Below are 19,585 nucleotides of genomic sequence, written 5' to 3'. Positions count from 1 at the left end.
CTTTTCTTCTGTCTTCCAGATCTGGGGGCATTTCTCCGGATGGGAACGGCCTCCGAGTTCACATAAACACGGCCTGTTTTCCGTTGATCTGAACAATTAGACACATGCAGCTTTTTTGTTGTTGTTGTTGTTTGTTTTATTGTTGCGGAGCCTCTCAGAAAATCGACATGAGATCATGTGCTGTTGGGTTTTTTTTTTTTTCCTGCGCAGATGATGGGGAGTTCTGTTGCAGGGGGGAAATGTTGGCCCCGCCCCTTTAACGGGGGAAAACGGCTGTGCTGACGGAACTGCAGTGAAATGAGGGTTGAAAGTGGAGTGCCCGGTCCACTGGGTCGGGTGAGCAAACCTAGGTGCAAACATGGGGATTGGCTGTTTATGAGGAAGTAAATGTAGAAGACGGGTTCTTGGCTGGGGGCTGGGATCTTCAAGAGCCTCTGCTGGGTGCCTGGCAACATCTCAAAGCTGTCTGGAACTTTACCGTGCATTAAGATTTGCCTGTTTAAACCCTGGAGAACTCCATGGCAGCCGATTCCTCTTGGTTTTTTGTTTTTTTTCAGTCTTGAGGCAGTTAACCAGTGTCTGACTGCAGGCAGGAGAGCGTCATAGATTTGTTTTTCAGAGGTATAGGTAAAAGACGAGATCCAATATTTGATTTGGGAGGGGGGAGCCTGCAGCCTTGGTGGTGTTTGCATGTGAAAACAGAGAGCAGGTGTTTAGAAAAGCCTTATTGACTCCAAGAAGATCTGTGGAAAATATCTTTTCAAGGTTTTACAAACACAAATGTGCGACAGTTTAGGATGTGGAGGAGCTGAGAAAACCAAAAACTGCGTTTTTGACACAAAGGTTCTATATCATGCTAAATCCATTTTTTGAGCTTTTAAGCGTATTACAATGTTCATACCTCACAAAAAACAACCCCAAAGCGATATTTTGATCCATGCATCTCTGAGTACTCCTCTAAAAACCTGCTCTCTGAGCACCAGCCCCTCCCGTTGCACGAAAACGAGCAGGTTCTCCCATTCGTACATTTGAAAGGAAGGAACAGCCCCTTCCAGGAAGAGTCTGCGCTGCCAGATCCACCCCCAGGCTAACACACACGCACACTTTCTCTGTGGAGCTATGAGCTGCAAAAAAATTTTCATTTTACATGCACAGAATGCACGTCCATCTTTGCAAAATCTCCGATGTTTTCTTGGGCTAAACGAAGACACGCTGTCGAGGCCGACACTAGGTTGTTTGCATGGATGTTGTGACACTAGGTTGTTGTGAATTTGGGCTAAACAAATAAAATTGAATTTAATTGTTTTAGTCATGTTTTGTCAATTGCGTTTACATGTCAGATAACTGAGCCAGATGATGGTAAAAGTTTTACCGTATTTTCCGGACTATAAGTCGCCCTTTTTTCATAGTTTGGCAAGGGGTGCGACTTATACTCCGCAGCGACTTATATTAGAAGTAAATTAAAATAAATACGTTGTTAACCCTCCTGTTATGTTCATTTGTGAGGAACAGAGATGATGTTCCTGGGTCAAATTGATGTATGAGGTATGTTAAGTGTTAAGAGTATGTTAAGTGACTCAGAGAATCAGCAAACTTTTTTTTACAGTAAGATCTTGAAGGCTAACAACATAATATTCTATTTTCCAATGATTTCATAGATTCAGAAATGCGATAAAACTTACAACTGTTTCTACAAATACAGGATGAAAACAGAGTATTAGTTGGACAATGATGCTTCATGAAAAGAATAAATAATTAAGTTTGAGAAAGAATTACTGCGAAATTTTGAGATAAACAGTCTGCTATGATTGTGTCAAATGAGGTTGTGAAAGTTATTAGTTCTTGGTCTCAGATTTTGTCAAATAAATTTCCCGTCAAAATGCGACTTATAGTCCAGTGCGACTTATCTGTGTTTTTTTTCTACTTTAAATGCATTTTTGGGCTGGTGCGACTTATACTCCGGTGCGACTTATAGTCCGGAAAATACGGTAGTTACTTTCAGAGTCGTTTATTACTTTTTTATCATATTTGTATATTTAGAAAAAATTGATTCTACACCAATATGGGATGTTTATAATTCATAGTAAAAGGAGAAAAAAGATGATGGTGTACCAAAGTCATATTCATTAAAAAAAAGGTCATGTTTGACTTTATAGCATTTTTAAAATTCAAGTAAATCTGCTGCAGCATCTTATTTGACACACGATGCATTCTATTTTGAAAGGAGCTTGTATCTGCCGCTTTCAAAAGTAAAAGAAGTTACAGTTGTTATATATAGAAAGAATGAAATTATTCTAAACATTTAAAAGCTACATTTTGTAGATCTTCTTTCTCTTTCGGCTTTTCCCATCAGGGGTCGCCACAGCGACTCATAAACGGCTTAATTTTTTTTTACCCCGTTTTAAAGGTAAATCACCAGAGCAAACGTTATACCAGTAAAAGAAAATCCCAAAAAAGGTGTCAGGTTTAAGGTTGCAGACCCTTAGATACACTTGGATTTTTTTTAGACAAACACTTTCCTTAAATAAAGCTCGATTACACAAAGAAAAGCTTGAATCTAGCCCCACATTAGTGGCAAATGAGGGAATGTAGTTGCACAAAAGGCAGGATGAGGTTTCTGGCTTTTTAGGAATCACCATCATTTAAAAAGTCTTCCAGCGGTGGTCGGATAAAGTACAGAAGCTGTGGACACCGATTCCTCCGAGATCCCTCAGAGGTGAAGAACAGTTCAAGACCCACCATATAGTCCGGGCTTTGAACTTTTATTTTGAAAGACAATCCAAACCCATTCTCTTCAAATGCACAAGTTGAATGAGAGTTCACCTTGCTGCGCCGCAGATGTTTGATCCTGGGAGAAGACTGGACGGCTTGTGACGCAGGAGGCCCGAGGACGACTCCCACTGAGGAGAAGCAAACGGAATCCTAAATGAGGAGGGAACGAGGCCATGTTGCTCTCAAAGTGAACGAGAAACTTCTTTCAGTTGCCAAACTTAGAGATTGCTGTTAACGAAGGGCGAATTCAAACCTGACTTTTTCCATGTGTTTTTGCTTCAACATTTGATATATTTATACTATTTTTTCTAGTTCTTTCCCATGCAGAGCCACTCTTTGCTTTGTCTGAAAACTTGAAGGCTCCACCAGCCCCCCTGCAGCTGAAGCAGGTGGAGGAGGAGAGGAACTGGTGGGAACAAGCATCCATGTTGGAGCCCCGCCTCCTTCCCAGCAGAGCTCCAGCTGTTTCCAGCGTGCAGCATGGTGCCATTTTGAATCAGGTCAGACTTTTGGAAAGGCCTGGTCTTCATCCGCTTGTGTTGACAGAGACGCCCGCACGAATTTCCTCAGCGGAGTCGGACGTTTTCGGCTCCCCTCCAGCAGCAGCGCCCTCCTCGCCGTCGAGGCAGATTTCCAGTTGTAGAAGCAGCAGGACCTTTTCTGTGCTTGCTGAGAGACTGATTGGTCTGGGGGCACCAGGTCCCCCCCCCCCCCCCCCCTCAAACTTCACAAGCCTGGAAGAAGAATTAGGCGTCTGAGCACTTTGGAGGAGGTGGTGGAAGCCTGGGGAACAATTCAACCTGGGAAGAGTTTATGGCTCCTCCGTCTCATAATCCGTCACGGAGCGCTGTCACTAGGGCCTGTGAGGCTGCACAAGGAGAACATTTGGGAAAGGAAATTGTCAATATTTGCTCTATGAAGACAGCTTGGCAGCAGCAGTCGGTGATGTTTGCGTTTCCATGCAAATGACACATGATAATCGGGGATTCAAAGTTTTATTGAACAGTTTTCAGACAAAAGCTTCCAGATATGCATGCCTGCTTTTGCATTTCTGAGAGGTTTGCTCCAGAAAACATGTAAAGTCCCACTCCGATGAGCTACTGTAAAAGTGTTTTCAGTGGTCTTTTAGTTATGATTATGCAGTTTTTAGCCAAAGTTTTTGTTGTTTTCCAGGACATAGTTTCTGCAGAGAGACAGTAGTTTGTTTGAAATTCCCCTCTGAGTTGTGGGTGGGACTGTTGACACAGAAGGCTCTCCCACTATCTTAGTTAAACTCACAGCCCCAACCTAACATTACTGCTGCTACAAAAATGGCGAGCCAATCGGATCTATCCAGCCATTCAGTTCTGAGCCGGATTCCAGCTCAGACGAGGGAAACAAAGATGTACATGGATCTGTTTTCTGGAAGTGGATGCATCAGAATGGAGCTTGTGTTTTTTACGTCACAAATACGATTTTTTTTTCAAACAACATTTTTTCCATCTGCTCTTGATTCATAATGAATTGAATAAAAAGTCAGATATGCAATTTTAAGCTTAATTTGAGAAAAATGCCGCGAGAACATGTTAAAAACATCAAAAACCTCATTTCCATCAGAGCGGGTCTTCAATGATTCATGAATTCCAGAAAAATGACAAGTTTGAGTGAATCCCCCCGCCCCCTCTGGGATTTAAAACCCAGTTTTTTCATTTTTCTGCGCAAAGGGGAAAAAAAACGATCCAAATATTTGGGCGACAGTATTCTTATCTTATGAATGCTGCAAATGACTATGATCAGACTGATTTATCATTTTTAAGAAAAGGAGGGGAACCTGCTGCACACAAAACAAACGGATTCCTAAGGACCCTCAGAAGAGAACAGATGCACAGATTCATTCCAAAATTGATCCACCGTCACAAATTGCTTTTATTTGCTAAAGATCCTGTGATCAGCGCTCAGCTTAACCCCTGACCTCTCCGCTTGGAGAGCAAGACCTCGTCTGTAATGACACAAACGTACAAAAGAGACGCTCAGAATGATGGCTCCCATCAATTTTCCGAAGAGAGAAAGCCCAGAGCATCCTGGGAAATCACCCAAATTAAAGAGACCCGTGGGTCTTCTTCACATTAGGGTGAAATGCTAGATCAAGGAAAAAATGGTCTTCACGGTTTCTAATGTGATGCCTCACTTCTGTTGCGAGCCTTGTCTTAAAGGCCTTTTCTGTCAAGAGCAGTACATTTCTAAATGTGGTGGTGGGGGGGGTTTCAAGCTTTGAATATGTAAAATAGTCCCTCCCAGGTTCGTGTTTTCCCTGTAACAGACACATAACACGATCATCCAGGATTAACTATCTTCCTTTTGCTATTTTATAGAGAATTAAAGCAAACCTGATTTAGCCACCGGCTTACAAATCAGCCCCAGTTTTGTTCAAATGTAAGGAAAAAACCAACAGGATTTGAAATTTTAATGGGAAAATGCATTCAGTTCTCAAATATGACGACAAGTCTGTTTTCATGTGATGCTGTACATTAGGACATGTCTTCTGCGAATGTGCCTCATGACTGTGGTGTGATTGCTGTTTGACTAATTGGGTCAAAGTTTGTCCCAAATAAGATTCTTCAGACACATTTAGAACAAAAGAAATCTTTCCAGCAGCAGCATTAAAAAAAAAAAAAAAATTCTTTTTGACCGACTGGTGTGTACTTCTTATTTTCATTTAGTGAAATTGACTTTAACATATATATTTCCAGCTTTACCCCTTAAACAAAATGTTAGAACTTGCTAAATTAAGTCACAGTGGATTATTTTCCATTACCTAAAGCTACAGAAAGACCAGGCCTGTGACGCGCATTCAAGGACATGCTAACAATAGGTTTAGCACACACTGTTCACGCTGGACAAGCAGGGAGGGGCTTCTACTTCTTTTTTTTTTTTCTACTGTTTACTGTCGCGTTTCCGCTCTCCACTGTTGGAAGAGGCTCAGTGCGAAATGTCAACTCTCGTCAATCTTGCTCCAGGCTCTTTGTTTCACAGCTGTACTCCGACGTATGATGTCATACATTTCCGGCCGGCATTAATTTCAATCATTAATTTCTCTTCCATGGCACTTCCATGAATTGCAAAGGACATTATCCATACGTCACTACCAAATCCGAGTCCCTGATTGGTCAAAGTTTATCCTGGTTTTACTTTCAACACGTGTTCAATGGCCACTTGTTTTGTACGTAGAGCCCGAAGACGGTCGTAGAAACGTTCGTGGTTACGCCTGAACCAGAGTTTTGAACGTGAAAGTCTTGTAACATGCACTGACATAGCCACATGGGAGTGGTTGCTTAAACGCGCGTTGGACGGGTGGCGTGAACATAGCTAAACAGAGATGCAGGTGCTTTAAATGAGATGAGAACTGAGTACATGCCGTGTAGTGTCCCTCTATAACAGGGGTATCAAACTAATTTTCACTGAGGGCCACATCAGCATAGTGGTCGTCCTCAAAGGGCCAAATATAACTTATACATGTAACTAAATGTAATGAATAAAAATGTGACTACTCCTTAATGTTAAATTACTCATTATTTATTTACTATAACTTTTTAAAGTGACAATTACAGTTGCATAGAAAACACATGTTTCTTGTTACTCTAGCATAAATCCTTTTAAATGTGATTCTGTCAGGTTAGGTTATATGGACAGTGTTTAAGTCCTAATGTTTAGTAGCCCAATCCAATATTTCAAGTCTGATTCTCCCTGGATATGACTAAATACACACCAATTTTATTTTTTATTTGAAGAAATTAAAAACGTTTATGCTCTCACGGGCCATATAAAACGACATGGCGGGCCACATTTGACCCGCGGGCCTTGAGTTTGACACGTGTGGTGTATCGGATCAGTCCCATCTCTGTCACGTCTGACTCCAAAACCACTTGAAGAAGGAGAAAAACGCATAAAACTACAGCTGCATGTTTGTGCACAGGTTGCAAAACATACTCTTTGAATTCACCACATTTATCAAACACAGACTCAGGTAACCCTGTGCAAACTATGATGGACACCAAAAAGATGCTTAACCTGGCTTCATGCACATTGCACACTAATGCGAATTATAAGAATGGTGCTAATTTTGTAGCTTTTAAGTTGGAAAATAAATCAAATGCATTGGTAAGCAAACTAAACCTACTCAATCTTTCTGGTGATAATCTGTAATCTATTATTTCATTTAATTCAAATCAACCTTTATTTATGTAGCACTTTTTCGACAACAGATGTCACTCAAAGTGCTGTGCATAAAATACAATAAAATTTAAAAACAAGATGACAAGACAAACCGTGCGACAACCCCCCCCCCCCCCCCCGCAAAAACACACACGCACACACACACACCCACACACACACATAAATAAATAAATAAATAAATAAATAAATAAAAAAGTGATAGAATGATAGAATGTAGAGACCTGGCTTTGTCCTGAGGTGGGAAAACGATAGTTTGGGGACATGTCCACACCAGCGACCCCCCAACCCAAGTTCACGGAGTACACTACCACAGAACCCCCCAGATCCGATCAAAAGAGTCAGACCCAGGAGATCCCACTGCAGCGACCCCGCTCACTGAGAAGGGTCAGTCACTGATGTGGAGGATCCCTCAGAGGGAAACACTGGAGTGAAATAAAATGTAAAAGGAATAAAATTAAAATATATATAAAACATGGACAAAAAACAAATAATTACATAAACCTTAATAGGCATATGAAATAGTAAGAGCGTCTTAAAAATTAATAGAATAAATAAATAAATGTATTTACATACACATATAAAACTAGTTAAAAGAAAAATAAATTAATTAAAATATTTAAAAATAATAATAATAATAAATTAAAAATAATAATAATAATAATAAAATAAAATAAAATAAAAAATAAAAAATCCTAAAATTCAACTAAAAGCTAAATTAAAAAGGTAGGTCTTAAGCCTTCCTTTAAAAACATGAACTGTCTCTGCAGCCCTGAGGCTCTCTGGGAGCCTCTCTGGGAGCCAGGAATTATTCATTCCTTTTTCTTACTTGATCAGCAGTGTAGCAATGATTACTGGGTTGGTGCGATAATGTACTTTGATGGTTATCAATACTTATTGCTTATCTGTTACACGACGTGTGATACATGTCAATGTTAACTGAAATGATGTGAAAAGGAGTAATTATACTGTCAAGAAGGTGGCATCATTTTACAAGATCTTGGTTCATTTTTCGTTATTTTGAAATCAATTTGTCAATGATATCGGAAATCTGTTTGATATATCTGTTTTATTGTTTTTAATTACATTTTTCAATTCTTTTTAAATGCTTAAAATCAATCAAATCAAATTAAATCTTTGATCCAGAGCTTCCCATCAGGCAACTTGTTCCACCACCACCCCTCCAAAAAAAAAAAAAAAAATCAACTCAATTCAAAATAACAGTACTTGTACTTGTAATACAAAAGCAAGTAAAATACTTGACTACAAACAGTTTGAACAAATCTGATTTATAATCTACAATTTGGGAATCAGAGAAATGGAAAACTAAATTTTTTCTCCTCAATTCTAGTACTTCCAGCTGCTGAATAACATTTTTTACTTGTGTATTAAAGGGAAGCATATTTCCATGAAACACCAAAGCTTCCACTGATGTGCACAAACAGTGATGCATGATGCTAATATTTCCATATTTCAAAAGAGTGGCGTGATGCCAGAAAACACTACCTGATATCTAAACCCTGTTGTTACATTTTCAATAAAGACCACCAAAGCCTTTTCTTTTGTGAGTCGTTGTTACTTGCTTGTGTTAGTTAGATATTGCACTAGCTGCGCACACACCACTACTGTCAGCATGGCCACACATGCACCTCACTTCTTTCCTCTATGTCCAGCGACCACTAATGTGCTGATTTTATTGTTTGTTCTGAGAGAAATTAGCACAAATGTTATGAATAAAAGTATCTAAAGGCAAACGGTGAGGAAAAGTACTAGATTTTCAACATAAAAGTACATAAAAGTTAGCTCAAAGCCACAGCTGTTAACGTTGGCCGGTTTTTATCATGAATCCTTGAGTCTTATTCCATGCAAAAACACTTTTAATAGGTAATGATTCCCAAAATATGTGAAACTGAGAAGCCCAAAAGTGAGGTTTTACTGGGGGGGGGGTTAGGGGAAAGGATTTATTATGTCAGTTTAAAATTTCCAACCCTGTCAGAGTGACCGTTTTTCTGCCCTTTAGAAATGTGCAACAAAGGCGCTACTTCACACATTAAAAGAAAAAAGTCCCAGAGATGAATCGTCTTTTAGAGGGTCTTCAAGGTTTTTACAGTTCCTTTTTTATTGCGCAGTGGAAAGATGATCACATGAATCAAGCCAAGCCCTGTGTGATTCCACATGGCTGGCTGATTAGCCCCTTTTTGCGCTGATGGGAAACACATGGCGCCCGCACGGCTTGTTCATTTCAGGACAGTAGATGGGTGTCGTGGCGGTCCTGCTTGTTGGGTTTTTTTTTTTTGGAGCGGCAGCTTTGAAGGGCAGCCATCATCCGATTTGTGCCCCCTCCAGTCCCCACCGGGCTGCTGACTGTTATTTAGCTTTCCAATGAAGGCAGGCCGTTCCCCTGGGAAAGCAAGAGTGTGCCTGCCAGCAGGAATGCAGTGGAGGCGATGGAAGAAGAAGATGGAGGATGGTGAGTGGCTGCTGCTGCTGCTGCTGCTGCTGCTGCTGCTGCTGCTGCTGCTGCTGCTGCTGCTGCTGCTGCTGCTGCTGCTGCTGCTGCTGCTGCTGCGGCGTTTCCCTCTGTGTGAAAATGAGCCCATTAATTCAGCCCCCTCCCCTGCCTTTCCCCAAGCCCTTCCTGTGCCTGTTGTCTCTGTTTGTTAGCGAGATGATTCCTTCTGTCATGTCAAAGGCAACATTATCATATTCTTGTTGCCTGGGAAACCAGCGCAGGCAGACAACGACTTAAAGCCTTTTGCAGGGTTTGAAGCTGGTAAACATGAAAGGTTATCTGCAGAGCTGTGAGAGTTGGAAATATGAGCTGAAAGGGTCTTATTGTTGGAATCTTTTTATGCCACATCTTTCCCTGAGAACCCCCCCCCCTTCCCCTCCCCCCGGTTGTTTGTTAAGGGATCCAGTTTACTGAAATTACACGGTTGCAAAGATAAAGTGTGCAGGTTTCTGTGCAGCTTTGACGCCAGCATTGATTTTTTTTTTATTTAACCCAATTTTCATTCCTCTGAACCCATTCTTGACCAAGGAGATGCCATCAACACCTTCTAATAAACATTTTACAGCTTCCTAATGATCAGAACTAAATGCTTTATTGATATCAAACAGGATCAGCTCACTTCTTTCAGCCTTTTCTTTTTTACAAGCTGCTCCTCTGAAGGATGATTGAGTTGGCAGATATTGACAAATCCCAATGATTACTGTTTACCCCGCTCCTGCATGACACTCCCTTTATCATTTTAGTTAAGCTCTTTAGGTCATTAGGTTGAGTGCTCTGATGGACTGTTCAGCTGGCTATACCCTCTAGAAAAGATCAGCTGGGGGGAAAAAAAAAGGATGATTTTACCGAAGAACAATGACATATAAAAGGAAACGCACATCTTTATGCAGTTACCTGAAAGATAGCCGCTGATTATAGGAGAGAAAACTGAGAAATAACAAATTATTAGCAAAAAAATATGCAGTTTCTAAATGACATGAATCATTCATTCATTCATTCGTCTTCTTCTGTTTGTTCCCCTTGGGGTCACGGGGCTGCTGGAGCCTATCCCAACCACTTATGGGCGAAGGCAGGGAGCATCCTGGACGGGTCGCCAGTCTGTCGCAGGAATCCTTCAGACGCATTTAATTCTAACGTCTTCGTCTGTTAAATACGGGTTCACTTCATTTTTTGAGATTGTGTTTAAAAAAAGGTCAAATTAATCATTTTAGTCCAGCTAAATAACTTACTAATTGTTTTTCTTTGTTCATTAACAAATTGTCTGCTGGTTCAAATCAAAGAACTTGTGTTGCAGGAAGTTAAACATTTTTATGCTGTAGTAATAAAAAGATGATTACATTATAGATTGATGTTCTACTTCAAGCAATCAAATACTAATAGTACACAAAAACATTCCAATCATCAGTCATACATTCATACAAAGACGTATCAAACTAAGGATAATTTGACATTAAATTAAAGATTTCATGAAAGGGAATGGAAGGAAGCCAATTTACACAATCCCACCCCTGTTCCACCGTAACCATTTTATTACATGATTTATCATTATCCGCTTCAAAACTTTATCAGACAGACTGAAGAATCCTTGAGTATCAATAAATCACATGACAAAGAAGAATTACTTAATTATTATTTTAAAAATAACTATCTTAGAAATCAACATGGCAAATGCAGATCAGTTATCTTAAATATATACAGATTACAAAAATCATGCATATGATTAAAAATATTATCCTATACCAGTAGAATAGACATAACACTGTTTCAAAAATCTTCATAGCAAAAATTGATCAAGTATCAAAAGTTAAAAATATGTGCAAATTATGTTTCATTAGGAAATCATGAATCAATTTTTGAAGCAAGTGAAGTAATAAAATTAAAAATCAATCAATTTAGTCATCATCAATAAATGATTAAGTTAGTTCATTAGAAATTCACCTCCGACTTGTGGGCGGGACTGTTATTATGGCGTATGACCGCCCCCACTTCCCATCATACATCTGTTTACAGTCGCTCCCGCTAGCTTACAGTCCCCTCTAATCCCCAAATTAACATTACTGGTGCAACAAAAATGGCGAGGATCAAAACGATCTTATTCAGAGGCAGATGCCACCTCAGTCGAGGAAATCACAGACGCACAGGGATCTAATGTGGATGCATTAGAATGGAGCCGTTGTTGCTTTTACGTCACACTTTTTTCCAACACAATTTGAATAGAAAAGTCCACAGAAATGCAGTTTTGATCCTAATTTTCTGTATATATGCCATCAATCATAAGCACAATGCTACAAGATCATGTTCAAAACACACACCAGTAGCACAGTTTTTCCCAGGAGGGGGTGTTTGTCTGCAGGCTGTCCACGGACCCGGTCCACTCCCCGTGGACGATCCAGTTCCACGTCTTCCTCCCGGGCGCCGTGGCGTGTGACAGTTCAATCCGAGGGGAAGTCCCCCCGTCCTGGGTTTCCTAACCGCTCCCGCGGCTGCCTGTCTACATTGTATCAGTTCCCACACGAACAGGCAGCGCGGTGCTCGTCTTTTAACGGTGAAAACGAAGGAATTAACCTGGATGGAAATCTTTTCGCTGTGGGATTAAATGCAGAAAGGAGTCGGGAGACAACCGGAAATTTGCTGATCCTGAGATCGCAGCGGTAAAAATGCTGTTTTCGCCGCGGACGGTGTCTCGAAGTGTGATGGCAGAAGTCCAGTGAATCGCTGGCCTCCCCTCCTCTCTTGTGTTGGATGTCTTGAGGGTGCGCTGCCGTTGGTTTCTAGAGCTACGCGAATTTAAGGAGGTTTTCTTGTCATTCGGCTCCATTACTTTTATCCCCCCCCCCCCCCCCCCCCCATTGATGGAGCGGACACCGCCATGGACAGACCACGGTTTGGAATAGGAACGTTCAGTTAAGTCGGTAAGTTGGTACATTTTCTTCTTTTTGTTATCAGCGCTAAGACTCGTTAGCCATTTAATGTTAGCCTGGCGTGCAGAGCAGACAGGCAGGCCAGCTTTTAGTCCGTGTAGCAGCCCAGCGTCAGCGTGCGGCAGCAGAGCAGGCTGCTAGCCGCGGCTGCTCTCCAGGCTCATTGTTTCTTCTCTGTAGCTAGCGTTCCACTCCACGGAGCTATGCTAGCTGCTAGCTTCTCCAACTTCTGCCGAAAATACGCAAAAGTTGTCGCGCAAACCGAAGCAACTTAGCTGAGAACCCCGCTACACAAACCACAATGTCAAACCTAGAAGAACACTTCTTCTTTTTTAACATTAACTTTCGAAAACACGTGTCTATCTTTGCCAACCCTGTTCTTTTCTGTTTTTTTTTTTTGTCAGTGCTATGTTATGAACATTAGCAGGACCAACGGGGGGAATGTTTCTCAGTCTGAAGCTTCAATTTAAACATCGCGGTTCCTCATGAAAGTAGGAAAATCAAAACCGTTTTCAGACCAACGTGGCATTCCTCACGTTGTACAACAACTAACTTTTTTAATTTAAAGCCCCAAAATGGTGTGGTTTTGGCAAGTTGCACAACTAGTAGTAAATGATTTCTTGCCCATTTTGCTGGTTCCTTCTGGAAGTTGGTCAAGTGAACCAATCCACTAAATAAGCCTTTTCAGCTGGAAGAAACTCAAACCTGAGCTTTTAGTTTGAGCTACTCTGTTTGGAATGACAGCACCACATTAAATTAACACTATTGAAGCAGTCAGCATTAACCTACAATAATGTTTAAGCTAGTTTGAGTGGTGACAAAAGACCGTATCCCATGTTGCCATGTTTATTTCATCAGTTTTTCACATCTTTTAACATTGTTCCTGCTGTTCAACAGCTTTGACTGGATTCTTGTTGGTCTTCTTTGTCGTCTTAATAAAAATAAAAAGGCAAATAAATGGATTTGTTTAGAGGTTAGGGTCAAGCTCTGTTGTTATTAAACCTACACTATTTGTTTCTAAACAACAATAGTCCAAGTCTTCTTAGTTGCTACTTTCTTTTCCTTGAAGTCCCACTCCGATCATTGTTTTGATCTATATTAAAAGTGTTCCCAGTGGTCTTTTAGTTCTGATTTTTGCTTTTTTTTAAAGCCAAAATCAAAAATCCTGTCATTTTCTAGGGCATAGTTTCTGCAGAGCGCCAGCACTTCATTAGAAATTCACCTCTCAGATGTGGGCGGGACTGTTGGCGTGGAGCAAGTCAACCCCCTTTTCCCTGTCACCCATCTGTTTACGGTGTTCTCCTGCTAGGTTACATCCCCTCACAACCCCAACCTAACATCACCGGTGCAACAAAAATGGCGAGCAATATTGTAGCTCTCTAGTCGTACAGTTTTGAGCCGGATGTTAGCTCAGATGAGAAAAAACCAAGACGTTCATGGATCTAGTAGTCTATAAGTGGATGCATCTACGTAACAAACACGATCTTTTTTAAACAGCGATTTTTCATCTGCTCCTGATTCACAAGGACTTGAATAAAGAAATACTTGAATACATTTTTGAGCCTAATATTTTTTAATGTCTTCCATCGTCAGAAAAACATGTGGGTCTTTTGGCCTCTTTAGCCACAAACACTACTTTGGCATTAGGACAGTTATGCAAAAGTACAGTTATTGCTGTCACGGACGGAACCATTTGTAAAACGGCTACTCTTTTAAATAATCTATGATCGGAAATGAGCGCTGTAGGTACGGGGAATAAGCTCAAAGTAGATAGTTGGTCAGCTGCACTCTGACTATTACATAAAAATACAGTTTCACTACATGACATTTATCACCAAAACCCTTTTGCGAAGCATGCTTCTTTGAATGTGCATTGCCCCAGACTACAGAAAGTGTTTTGCATATACGTGTGCTTACAAACTGTCTCTGTTCATATAATATTTTACTTTTCTTTTCAGGTCAACGTAATTTTGTTTGCATATGATTATTGTTTGTGTCCTTGTTTAGCCTGTAAATACAAAACCTTTCCTAGATATTGAAAGTTTTGGCTTCTGGGAAGTCCTCAAAGACTTGTTTTTGTTCTTGAAGTTGCTGATATATTTGATCATTTTGCTTAGATGGCACCATCATTGTTCTTTAAGTGTTTCTTTTTCTTTTTGGTGTTATTACACAAGGGCCTAGTTAACCTCAAGCTATCACTGTGTGAATGACTCAATGCTGTACCTCTGACAGATTGAATTGGTCTTAAGCTGCAGGAAACCATACGTAATTTTAATCAAGACTCCTAATTAAACCATGAGAAACATTAGATCAGACATTGAGAAATTTTAAATTATAAATAAGCCCAGTTGATTGGGTAAGTTAGAAAAAAAAGCCCACAAATGCATTTAAATTTAGCGTAAAAGTAGCTAGCTGAAACAGTTTTGCATTATCTTTAAATGTATACTAAAACATTTTCAATGCTCCTATAATTTAATCCTGATATTTCATCTTTGTACGTCTCCAGGATCTCAAGCCTCATTAGACGAGTCCCGTTAGGTTTGCTGCATCACTATTTCTTGTTTAGGTGGATAACAAAGTGTGTAGTGAGAACTAGTATAGAACTAGTAACCCACTAATTGTTCAGTAATATGTATGTTGTTGTGTGTCAATCTGTGCATGTGTATGAATTTACAGAGAAACATTATGATTAGCATGCATGGTATTAGCTTTTTGCTAATTTCCGTCATGCTGATATTTTTTGACTTAATGCTTTTTGACCAATATTTCGATATCCATTTGAGAATGTTCAATATTCTTTTTGTAGTTTACAAAAAAATGTGATTCACATTAGATAAAATCACAGTGGCTTAACGATAAATTGACCTAATCTATGAACCGATTTATATTCCCTCGATCCCACCAGATCGATATGTCTGAGGCAATTTAATTGAATCGACCTATACCTTGTTTTAAAATAAAATAAACTGATTATATCAATATTGGACTCAAGCAGGTAGGTTTATTTTATTATAATGTAAAAACAACCAAGTGTCATCATGTTGGACAACACACATGTGATGTCATCAAAAACTGATCACTCCAACATTTCAATCCAATGTGTGGAAACACTTTGAATTTGGACGTGACCATACTGCATGGTAGAACGTTATGATTTTCCCTTTGGATTATTTGAATGTGGAAAAACAACAGTGTGCTGAATTTTAGGAAACTAAAATTTGAATGGAACATTATTTCTTGTTTACTCGTTTGGACACAATTTACAATTGATTGTCTTGCAAGAAATACAAAAAATCTGGAAATCTTTATCAGCACTGAATTTATCTCTGAGCCACACTGGGTGGATTTTTGGCTGAAGATGTCCTGGATCGATTTTAGGTCAGTGAGTCAGATGTCTGAGATGAGTCTGTTAGTCAGTCAGACTTAATTTTATAACTTCTTGAACTTGTTTGTTGCACGTTAGCCGCGTTGGCGAATTCACAATATCCGTAACTCCCAAACTTGTTTGCAACACTTAAAAAGCCAGACTTGTGCTATTAAACTTAACTTAATTGGGAATACTCAAACTCCAAACCTCTTTACTAACATGTAAAAAAAAAAAATCATTCCCAAACATTAACAGTATTGGCATATTTACCATAACACCCAAACTGGTTTGGAAATTGTAGAAAAAACAGACTAACACTTTGACAGAGCGCCGTGTACCTCTCAAAATTTCTTCAACATCAGTTAGAACAACCAGAATGAATCCATACATAAGATCAAATCAAATCAAATCAAACTTTATTTATAAAATAGCGCTTCTCATGCACTTTGTGCAGCTCGAAGCGCTTTAACACTAAAAACAGTAAACACACAACATTACAATAAAAACCCCAACCCACCCTTCACCCTTCCCACTCCCCTCCATTAAACCACATGACCCATGGCTCCCACGTACAATGAAATATGACTATGTAACTGTAAAAGAATAAATAAATAAATAAATAAATAAACAAGTATGGCTTAGCTCTGCTGTGAGGAAACAGTATCTGGGAATCCTTTCATACCAGGAGCCAGCCTGGCCACCGGAACATCGCCACAGTGCCCACCCAGACCGGGACAACACCGGGGTCCCCCTCACAGCCAAAAGCTGTAAAATTAGACCCCAGCCGCCCCAGCAAGGGCAACAACTGCAGCAACAACCGCTGACCAAGCCGGCAAGCCCTGGAGGAAAAGATCCCCTCAAGAAACACTGGGGCTAAAATCATAAGATGCTAAAATTAAAAACATAAAAAAGAAAAAAACATAAAATTGAAAATAAGATGCATAAAATTAAAATAAATACATAAATAAAATAGCCTATACTAAAACTAATAGAATAAATTAGCAGTTAAAATCAACTAAAAGCTAAATTAAAAAGGTGGGTCTTGAGCCTCTTCTTAAAAACCTCTACTGTCTCTGCGGCCCTGAGTCTCTCCGGAAGGCCGTTCCACAGGCGAGGACCATAATGGCAGAACGAAGCCTCACCATAAGTTTTGGTCCTCACCTTGGGAACAACTAAGAGGCCAGTACCGGAAGACCTCAAGGTCCGCGAGGGCTCATATTTTAAAAGAATATCATTTAAATAAGAAGGCCCAAGACCATAAAAACATTTATAAACCATTAAAAGAATTTTAAAATCAATCCTGAAACGCACAGGGAGCCAATGCAGCGATTTTAAAACCGGTGTAATGTGTTCCCGCCCTCTGGTCCTCGTCAGAACTCGTGCCGCTGAGTTCTGTAGAAGTTGTAAGTTTGAAAGAGACTTTTTGGGTAAACCAGAGAGCAGGGCATTACAGTAATCTAAACAACTGAAAATAAAAGCATGCATTAGCACTTCTGTGCTGGCAAGAGAGAGGAACGGGCGGACTCTGGCAATGTTTTTGAGATGATAAAATCCTGTCTTAACGACATTTTTAATGTGTGGGATAAAATTTAGCTCAGAGTCAAAAAGTACGCCCAGGTTTCTCACACATTGAGAAGGTTTAAAATTATGAAGATGTGGTAAAATCATCTCTCTCTTGTCTTCAGAACCGATGATTAAAACTTCAGTTTTGTCCTGGTTGAGCTTTAAGAAATTTTCTGCCATCCACAACTTTATATCTAAAATGCAGTTTAAAAGAGTGTTAACCGGTTCAAGGTCATCAGGAGACACGGCGATGTAAAGCTGTGTATCATCAGCATAGCTGTGAAAGTCAACGCCATGTCTCCTGATGACCTCCCCAAGAGGCAACATATACAAATTAAAAAGTATTGGCCCTAAAATTGACCCTTGGGGAACCCCACAGCTTATTTCGTGGATTCCTGAAGAGCACATATCCATACTTACATAAAAGTGTCGATCTGTCAGGTAAGAGTAAAACCACTTAAGAACATTTCCAGAAAGGCCCACTAGACTACTAAGTCTGTCTAATAAAATCTGGTGATCTACTGTATCAAAAGCGGCACTAAGATCCAGTAGCACCAGAACAGAAAGTTTCTGTGAGTCGTAGTTTAATCTTAGATCATTAACGATCTTTAAAAGAGCCGTCTCTGTACTGTGGCTTTTCCTAAAACCAGACTGATATTTTTCTAAAATTTTTTGGGCATTTAAAAACTCATGCAGTTGAGTAGCGACACTTTTTTCTATTATTTTACTTAAGAATGGTAAATTGGATACGGGTCTATAGTTATCCAGATTTTTTGGATCTAATTGACTCTTCTTCAGAAGGGGCCTCACCACCGCCGTCTTACAGGCAGAGGGGAAGACCCCCGTCTGAAGAGAGCAGTTTACTATATTTAAAAGCTCTGACTCAAAGAATCCATAAAATGTTTTAAAAAGTGAAGTGGGAATGGGATCTAAAAGGCAGGTTGTAGTGTTTACTTGGGATACAACTCGACCAAGCATCTCTGCATCAACCAGGACAAAACTCCCCAGTGTTTCTTCTGGTAAAGACAATGCTGGAGGTCTGATAAGATCAGTGTACTGCATGGATGAAATGTTTGATCTTATGGCATTGATTTTACCCATGAAGTGGTCTGCAAAGTCCTCACATGCAGCATTAGATGATGGCATGGAGGACTTGTTGAAGTCTTTGTTTATTAAAATATCAATTGTTTTAAAAAGAAATTTGGGGTTGTTTTTATTTTCTGAAATGATTTTTGAAAAATAGGAGGTTCTGGCCCGTTTAACTGAGTTATTGTAGATTTTGAGTTGTTCTTTAAAAATGTCTTTGTGAATTATTAATTTCGTCTTCCTGTATCTCCTCTCTGCTCTCCTGCAGTTCTGCTTCAGACCCTTAATGTCGTCAGTCTTCCATGGGATTTTAGGAGTGGCTTTTAATGTTTTTGTTTTGAGTGGAGCCACTGCATCTATGGAAGACTGAAGTCTGTTATTAAAATGATCAACAATAAAATCACAGGGTGCAGGTAAAATCTGAGCAGGAGTTTGCTTAAAAACATCAATAAAACTTGCAGCCACTTCAGGAGTTAAATACCGCTTCCTCACAGTTCTCACTGAGGCTTCCTGCTGGATTTCACTGGTGACAGTAAAAAACACACAGTAATGGTCTGAGGTGGCTATGTCAACAACAGAGGACACCCCAGTGGACAGACCATAGGTAATGACAAGGTCCAGGGTGTGTCCTCTGTTGTGAGTTGGCTGTGTGACATGCTGCTGAAAATCCATGCTGTTTAGAAGATTTAAAAACTCGCAGGCATAGATATCATTACAATTGTCAACATGCAAATTAAAATCACCAGTAATTAAAATCCTATTGTACCTAATATGAAGAGATGATAAAAGTTCCGAAAATTCTTCGATAAAACAGGAAGGAGGGGTTGGTGGTCTGTATACTGTGACAGTTAAAACAGGTGGGTCTCCAAAAAGAAAAGCATGATGCTCAAATGAACAATATTTACCGAGTAAAATATTTTCAGATAAAATTCTTTTGTGAGCAATCGATGCTGTACCTCCACCTTTCTTTCCTCCCCTGATTGAAAATAAAAAGTTAAAATTAGGTGGAGAAGCCTCAGTGAGAATAGCTGGTGCATCAGAGCCAAGCCAGGTTTCAGTTAAAAACAAACAGGTTAAATCATGGTCTAAAATCAGATCATTTATGATAAAAGACTTATTTAAAAGTGATCTGACATTTAAAAGAGCCATCTTCAT

At 39.8% G+C, this 19,585-nt stretch overlaps 1 protein-coding gene across 1 annotated transcript in view; it reads left to right on the top strand.

Moving 5' to 3' along the window:
* The first annotated feature begins 11,345 nt into the window (after positions 1-11,345).
* The window catches only part of znf609 (zinc finger protein 609), a 100,677-nt gene continuing 92,437 nt past the window's right edge, over positions 11,346-19,585 (top strand). Inside the window, exon 1 of the mRNA XM_004066872.3 lies at positions 11,346-12,405. The gene's annotated coding sequence lies outside the window, so the exon portion shown is untranslated. The remainder of the gene's footprint in view (positions 12,406-19,585) is intronic.

This window comes from Oryzias latipes, chromosome 3 (assembly GCF_002234675.1).
Source record: "Oryzias latipes chromosome 3, ASM223467v1".
NCBI classification, from domain to species: Eukaryota; Metazoa; Chordata; class Actinopteri; order Beloniformes; family Adrianichthyidae; genus Oryzias; species Oryzias latipes.
The sequence above is the reverse complement of the archived record's forward strand: the minus strand, read 5'-3'. Positions and strand labels throughout refer to the sequence as shown.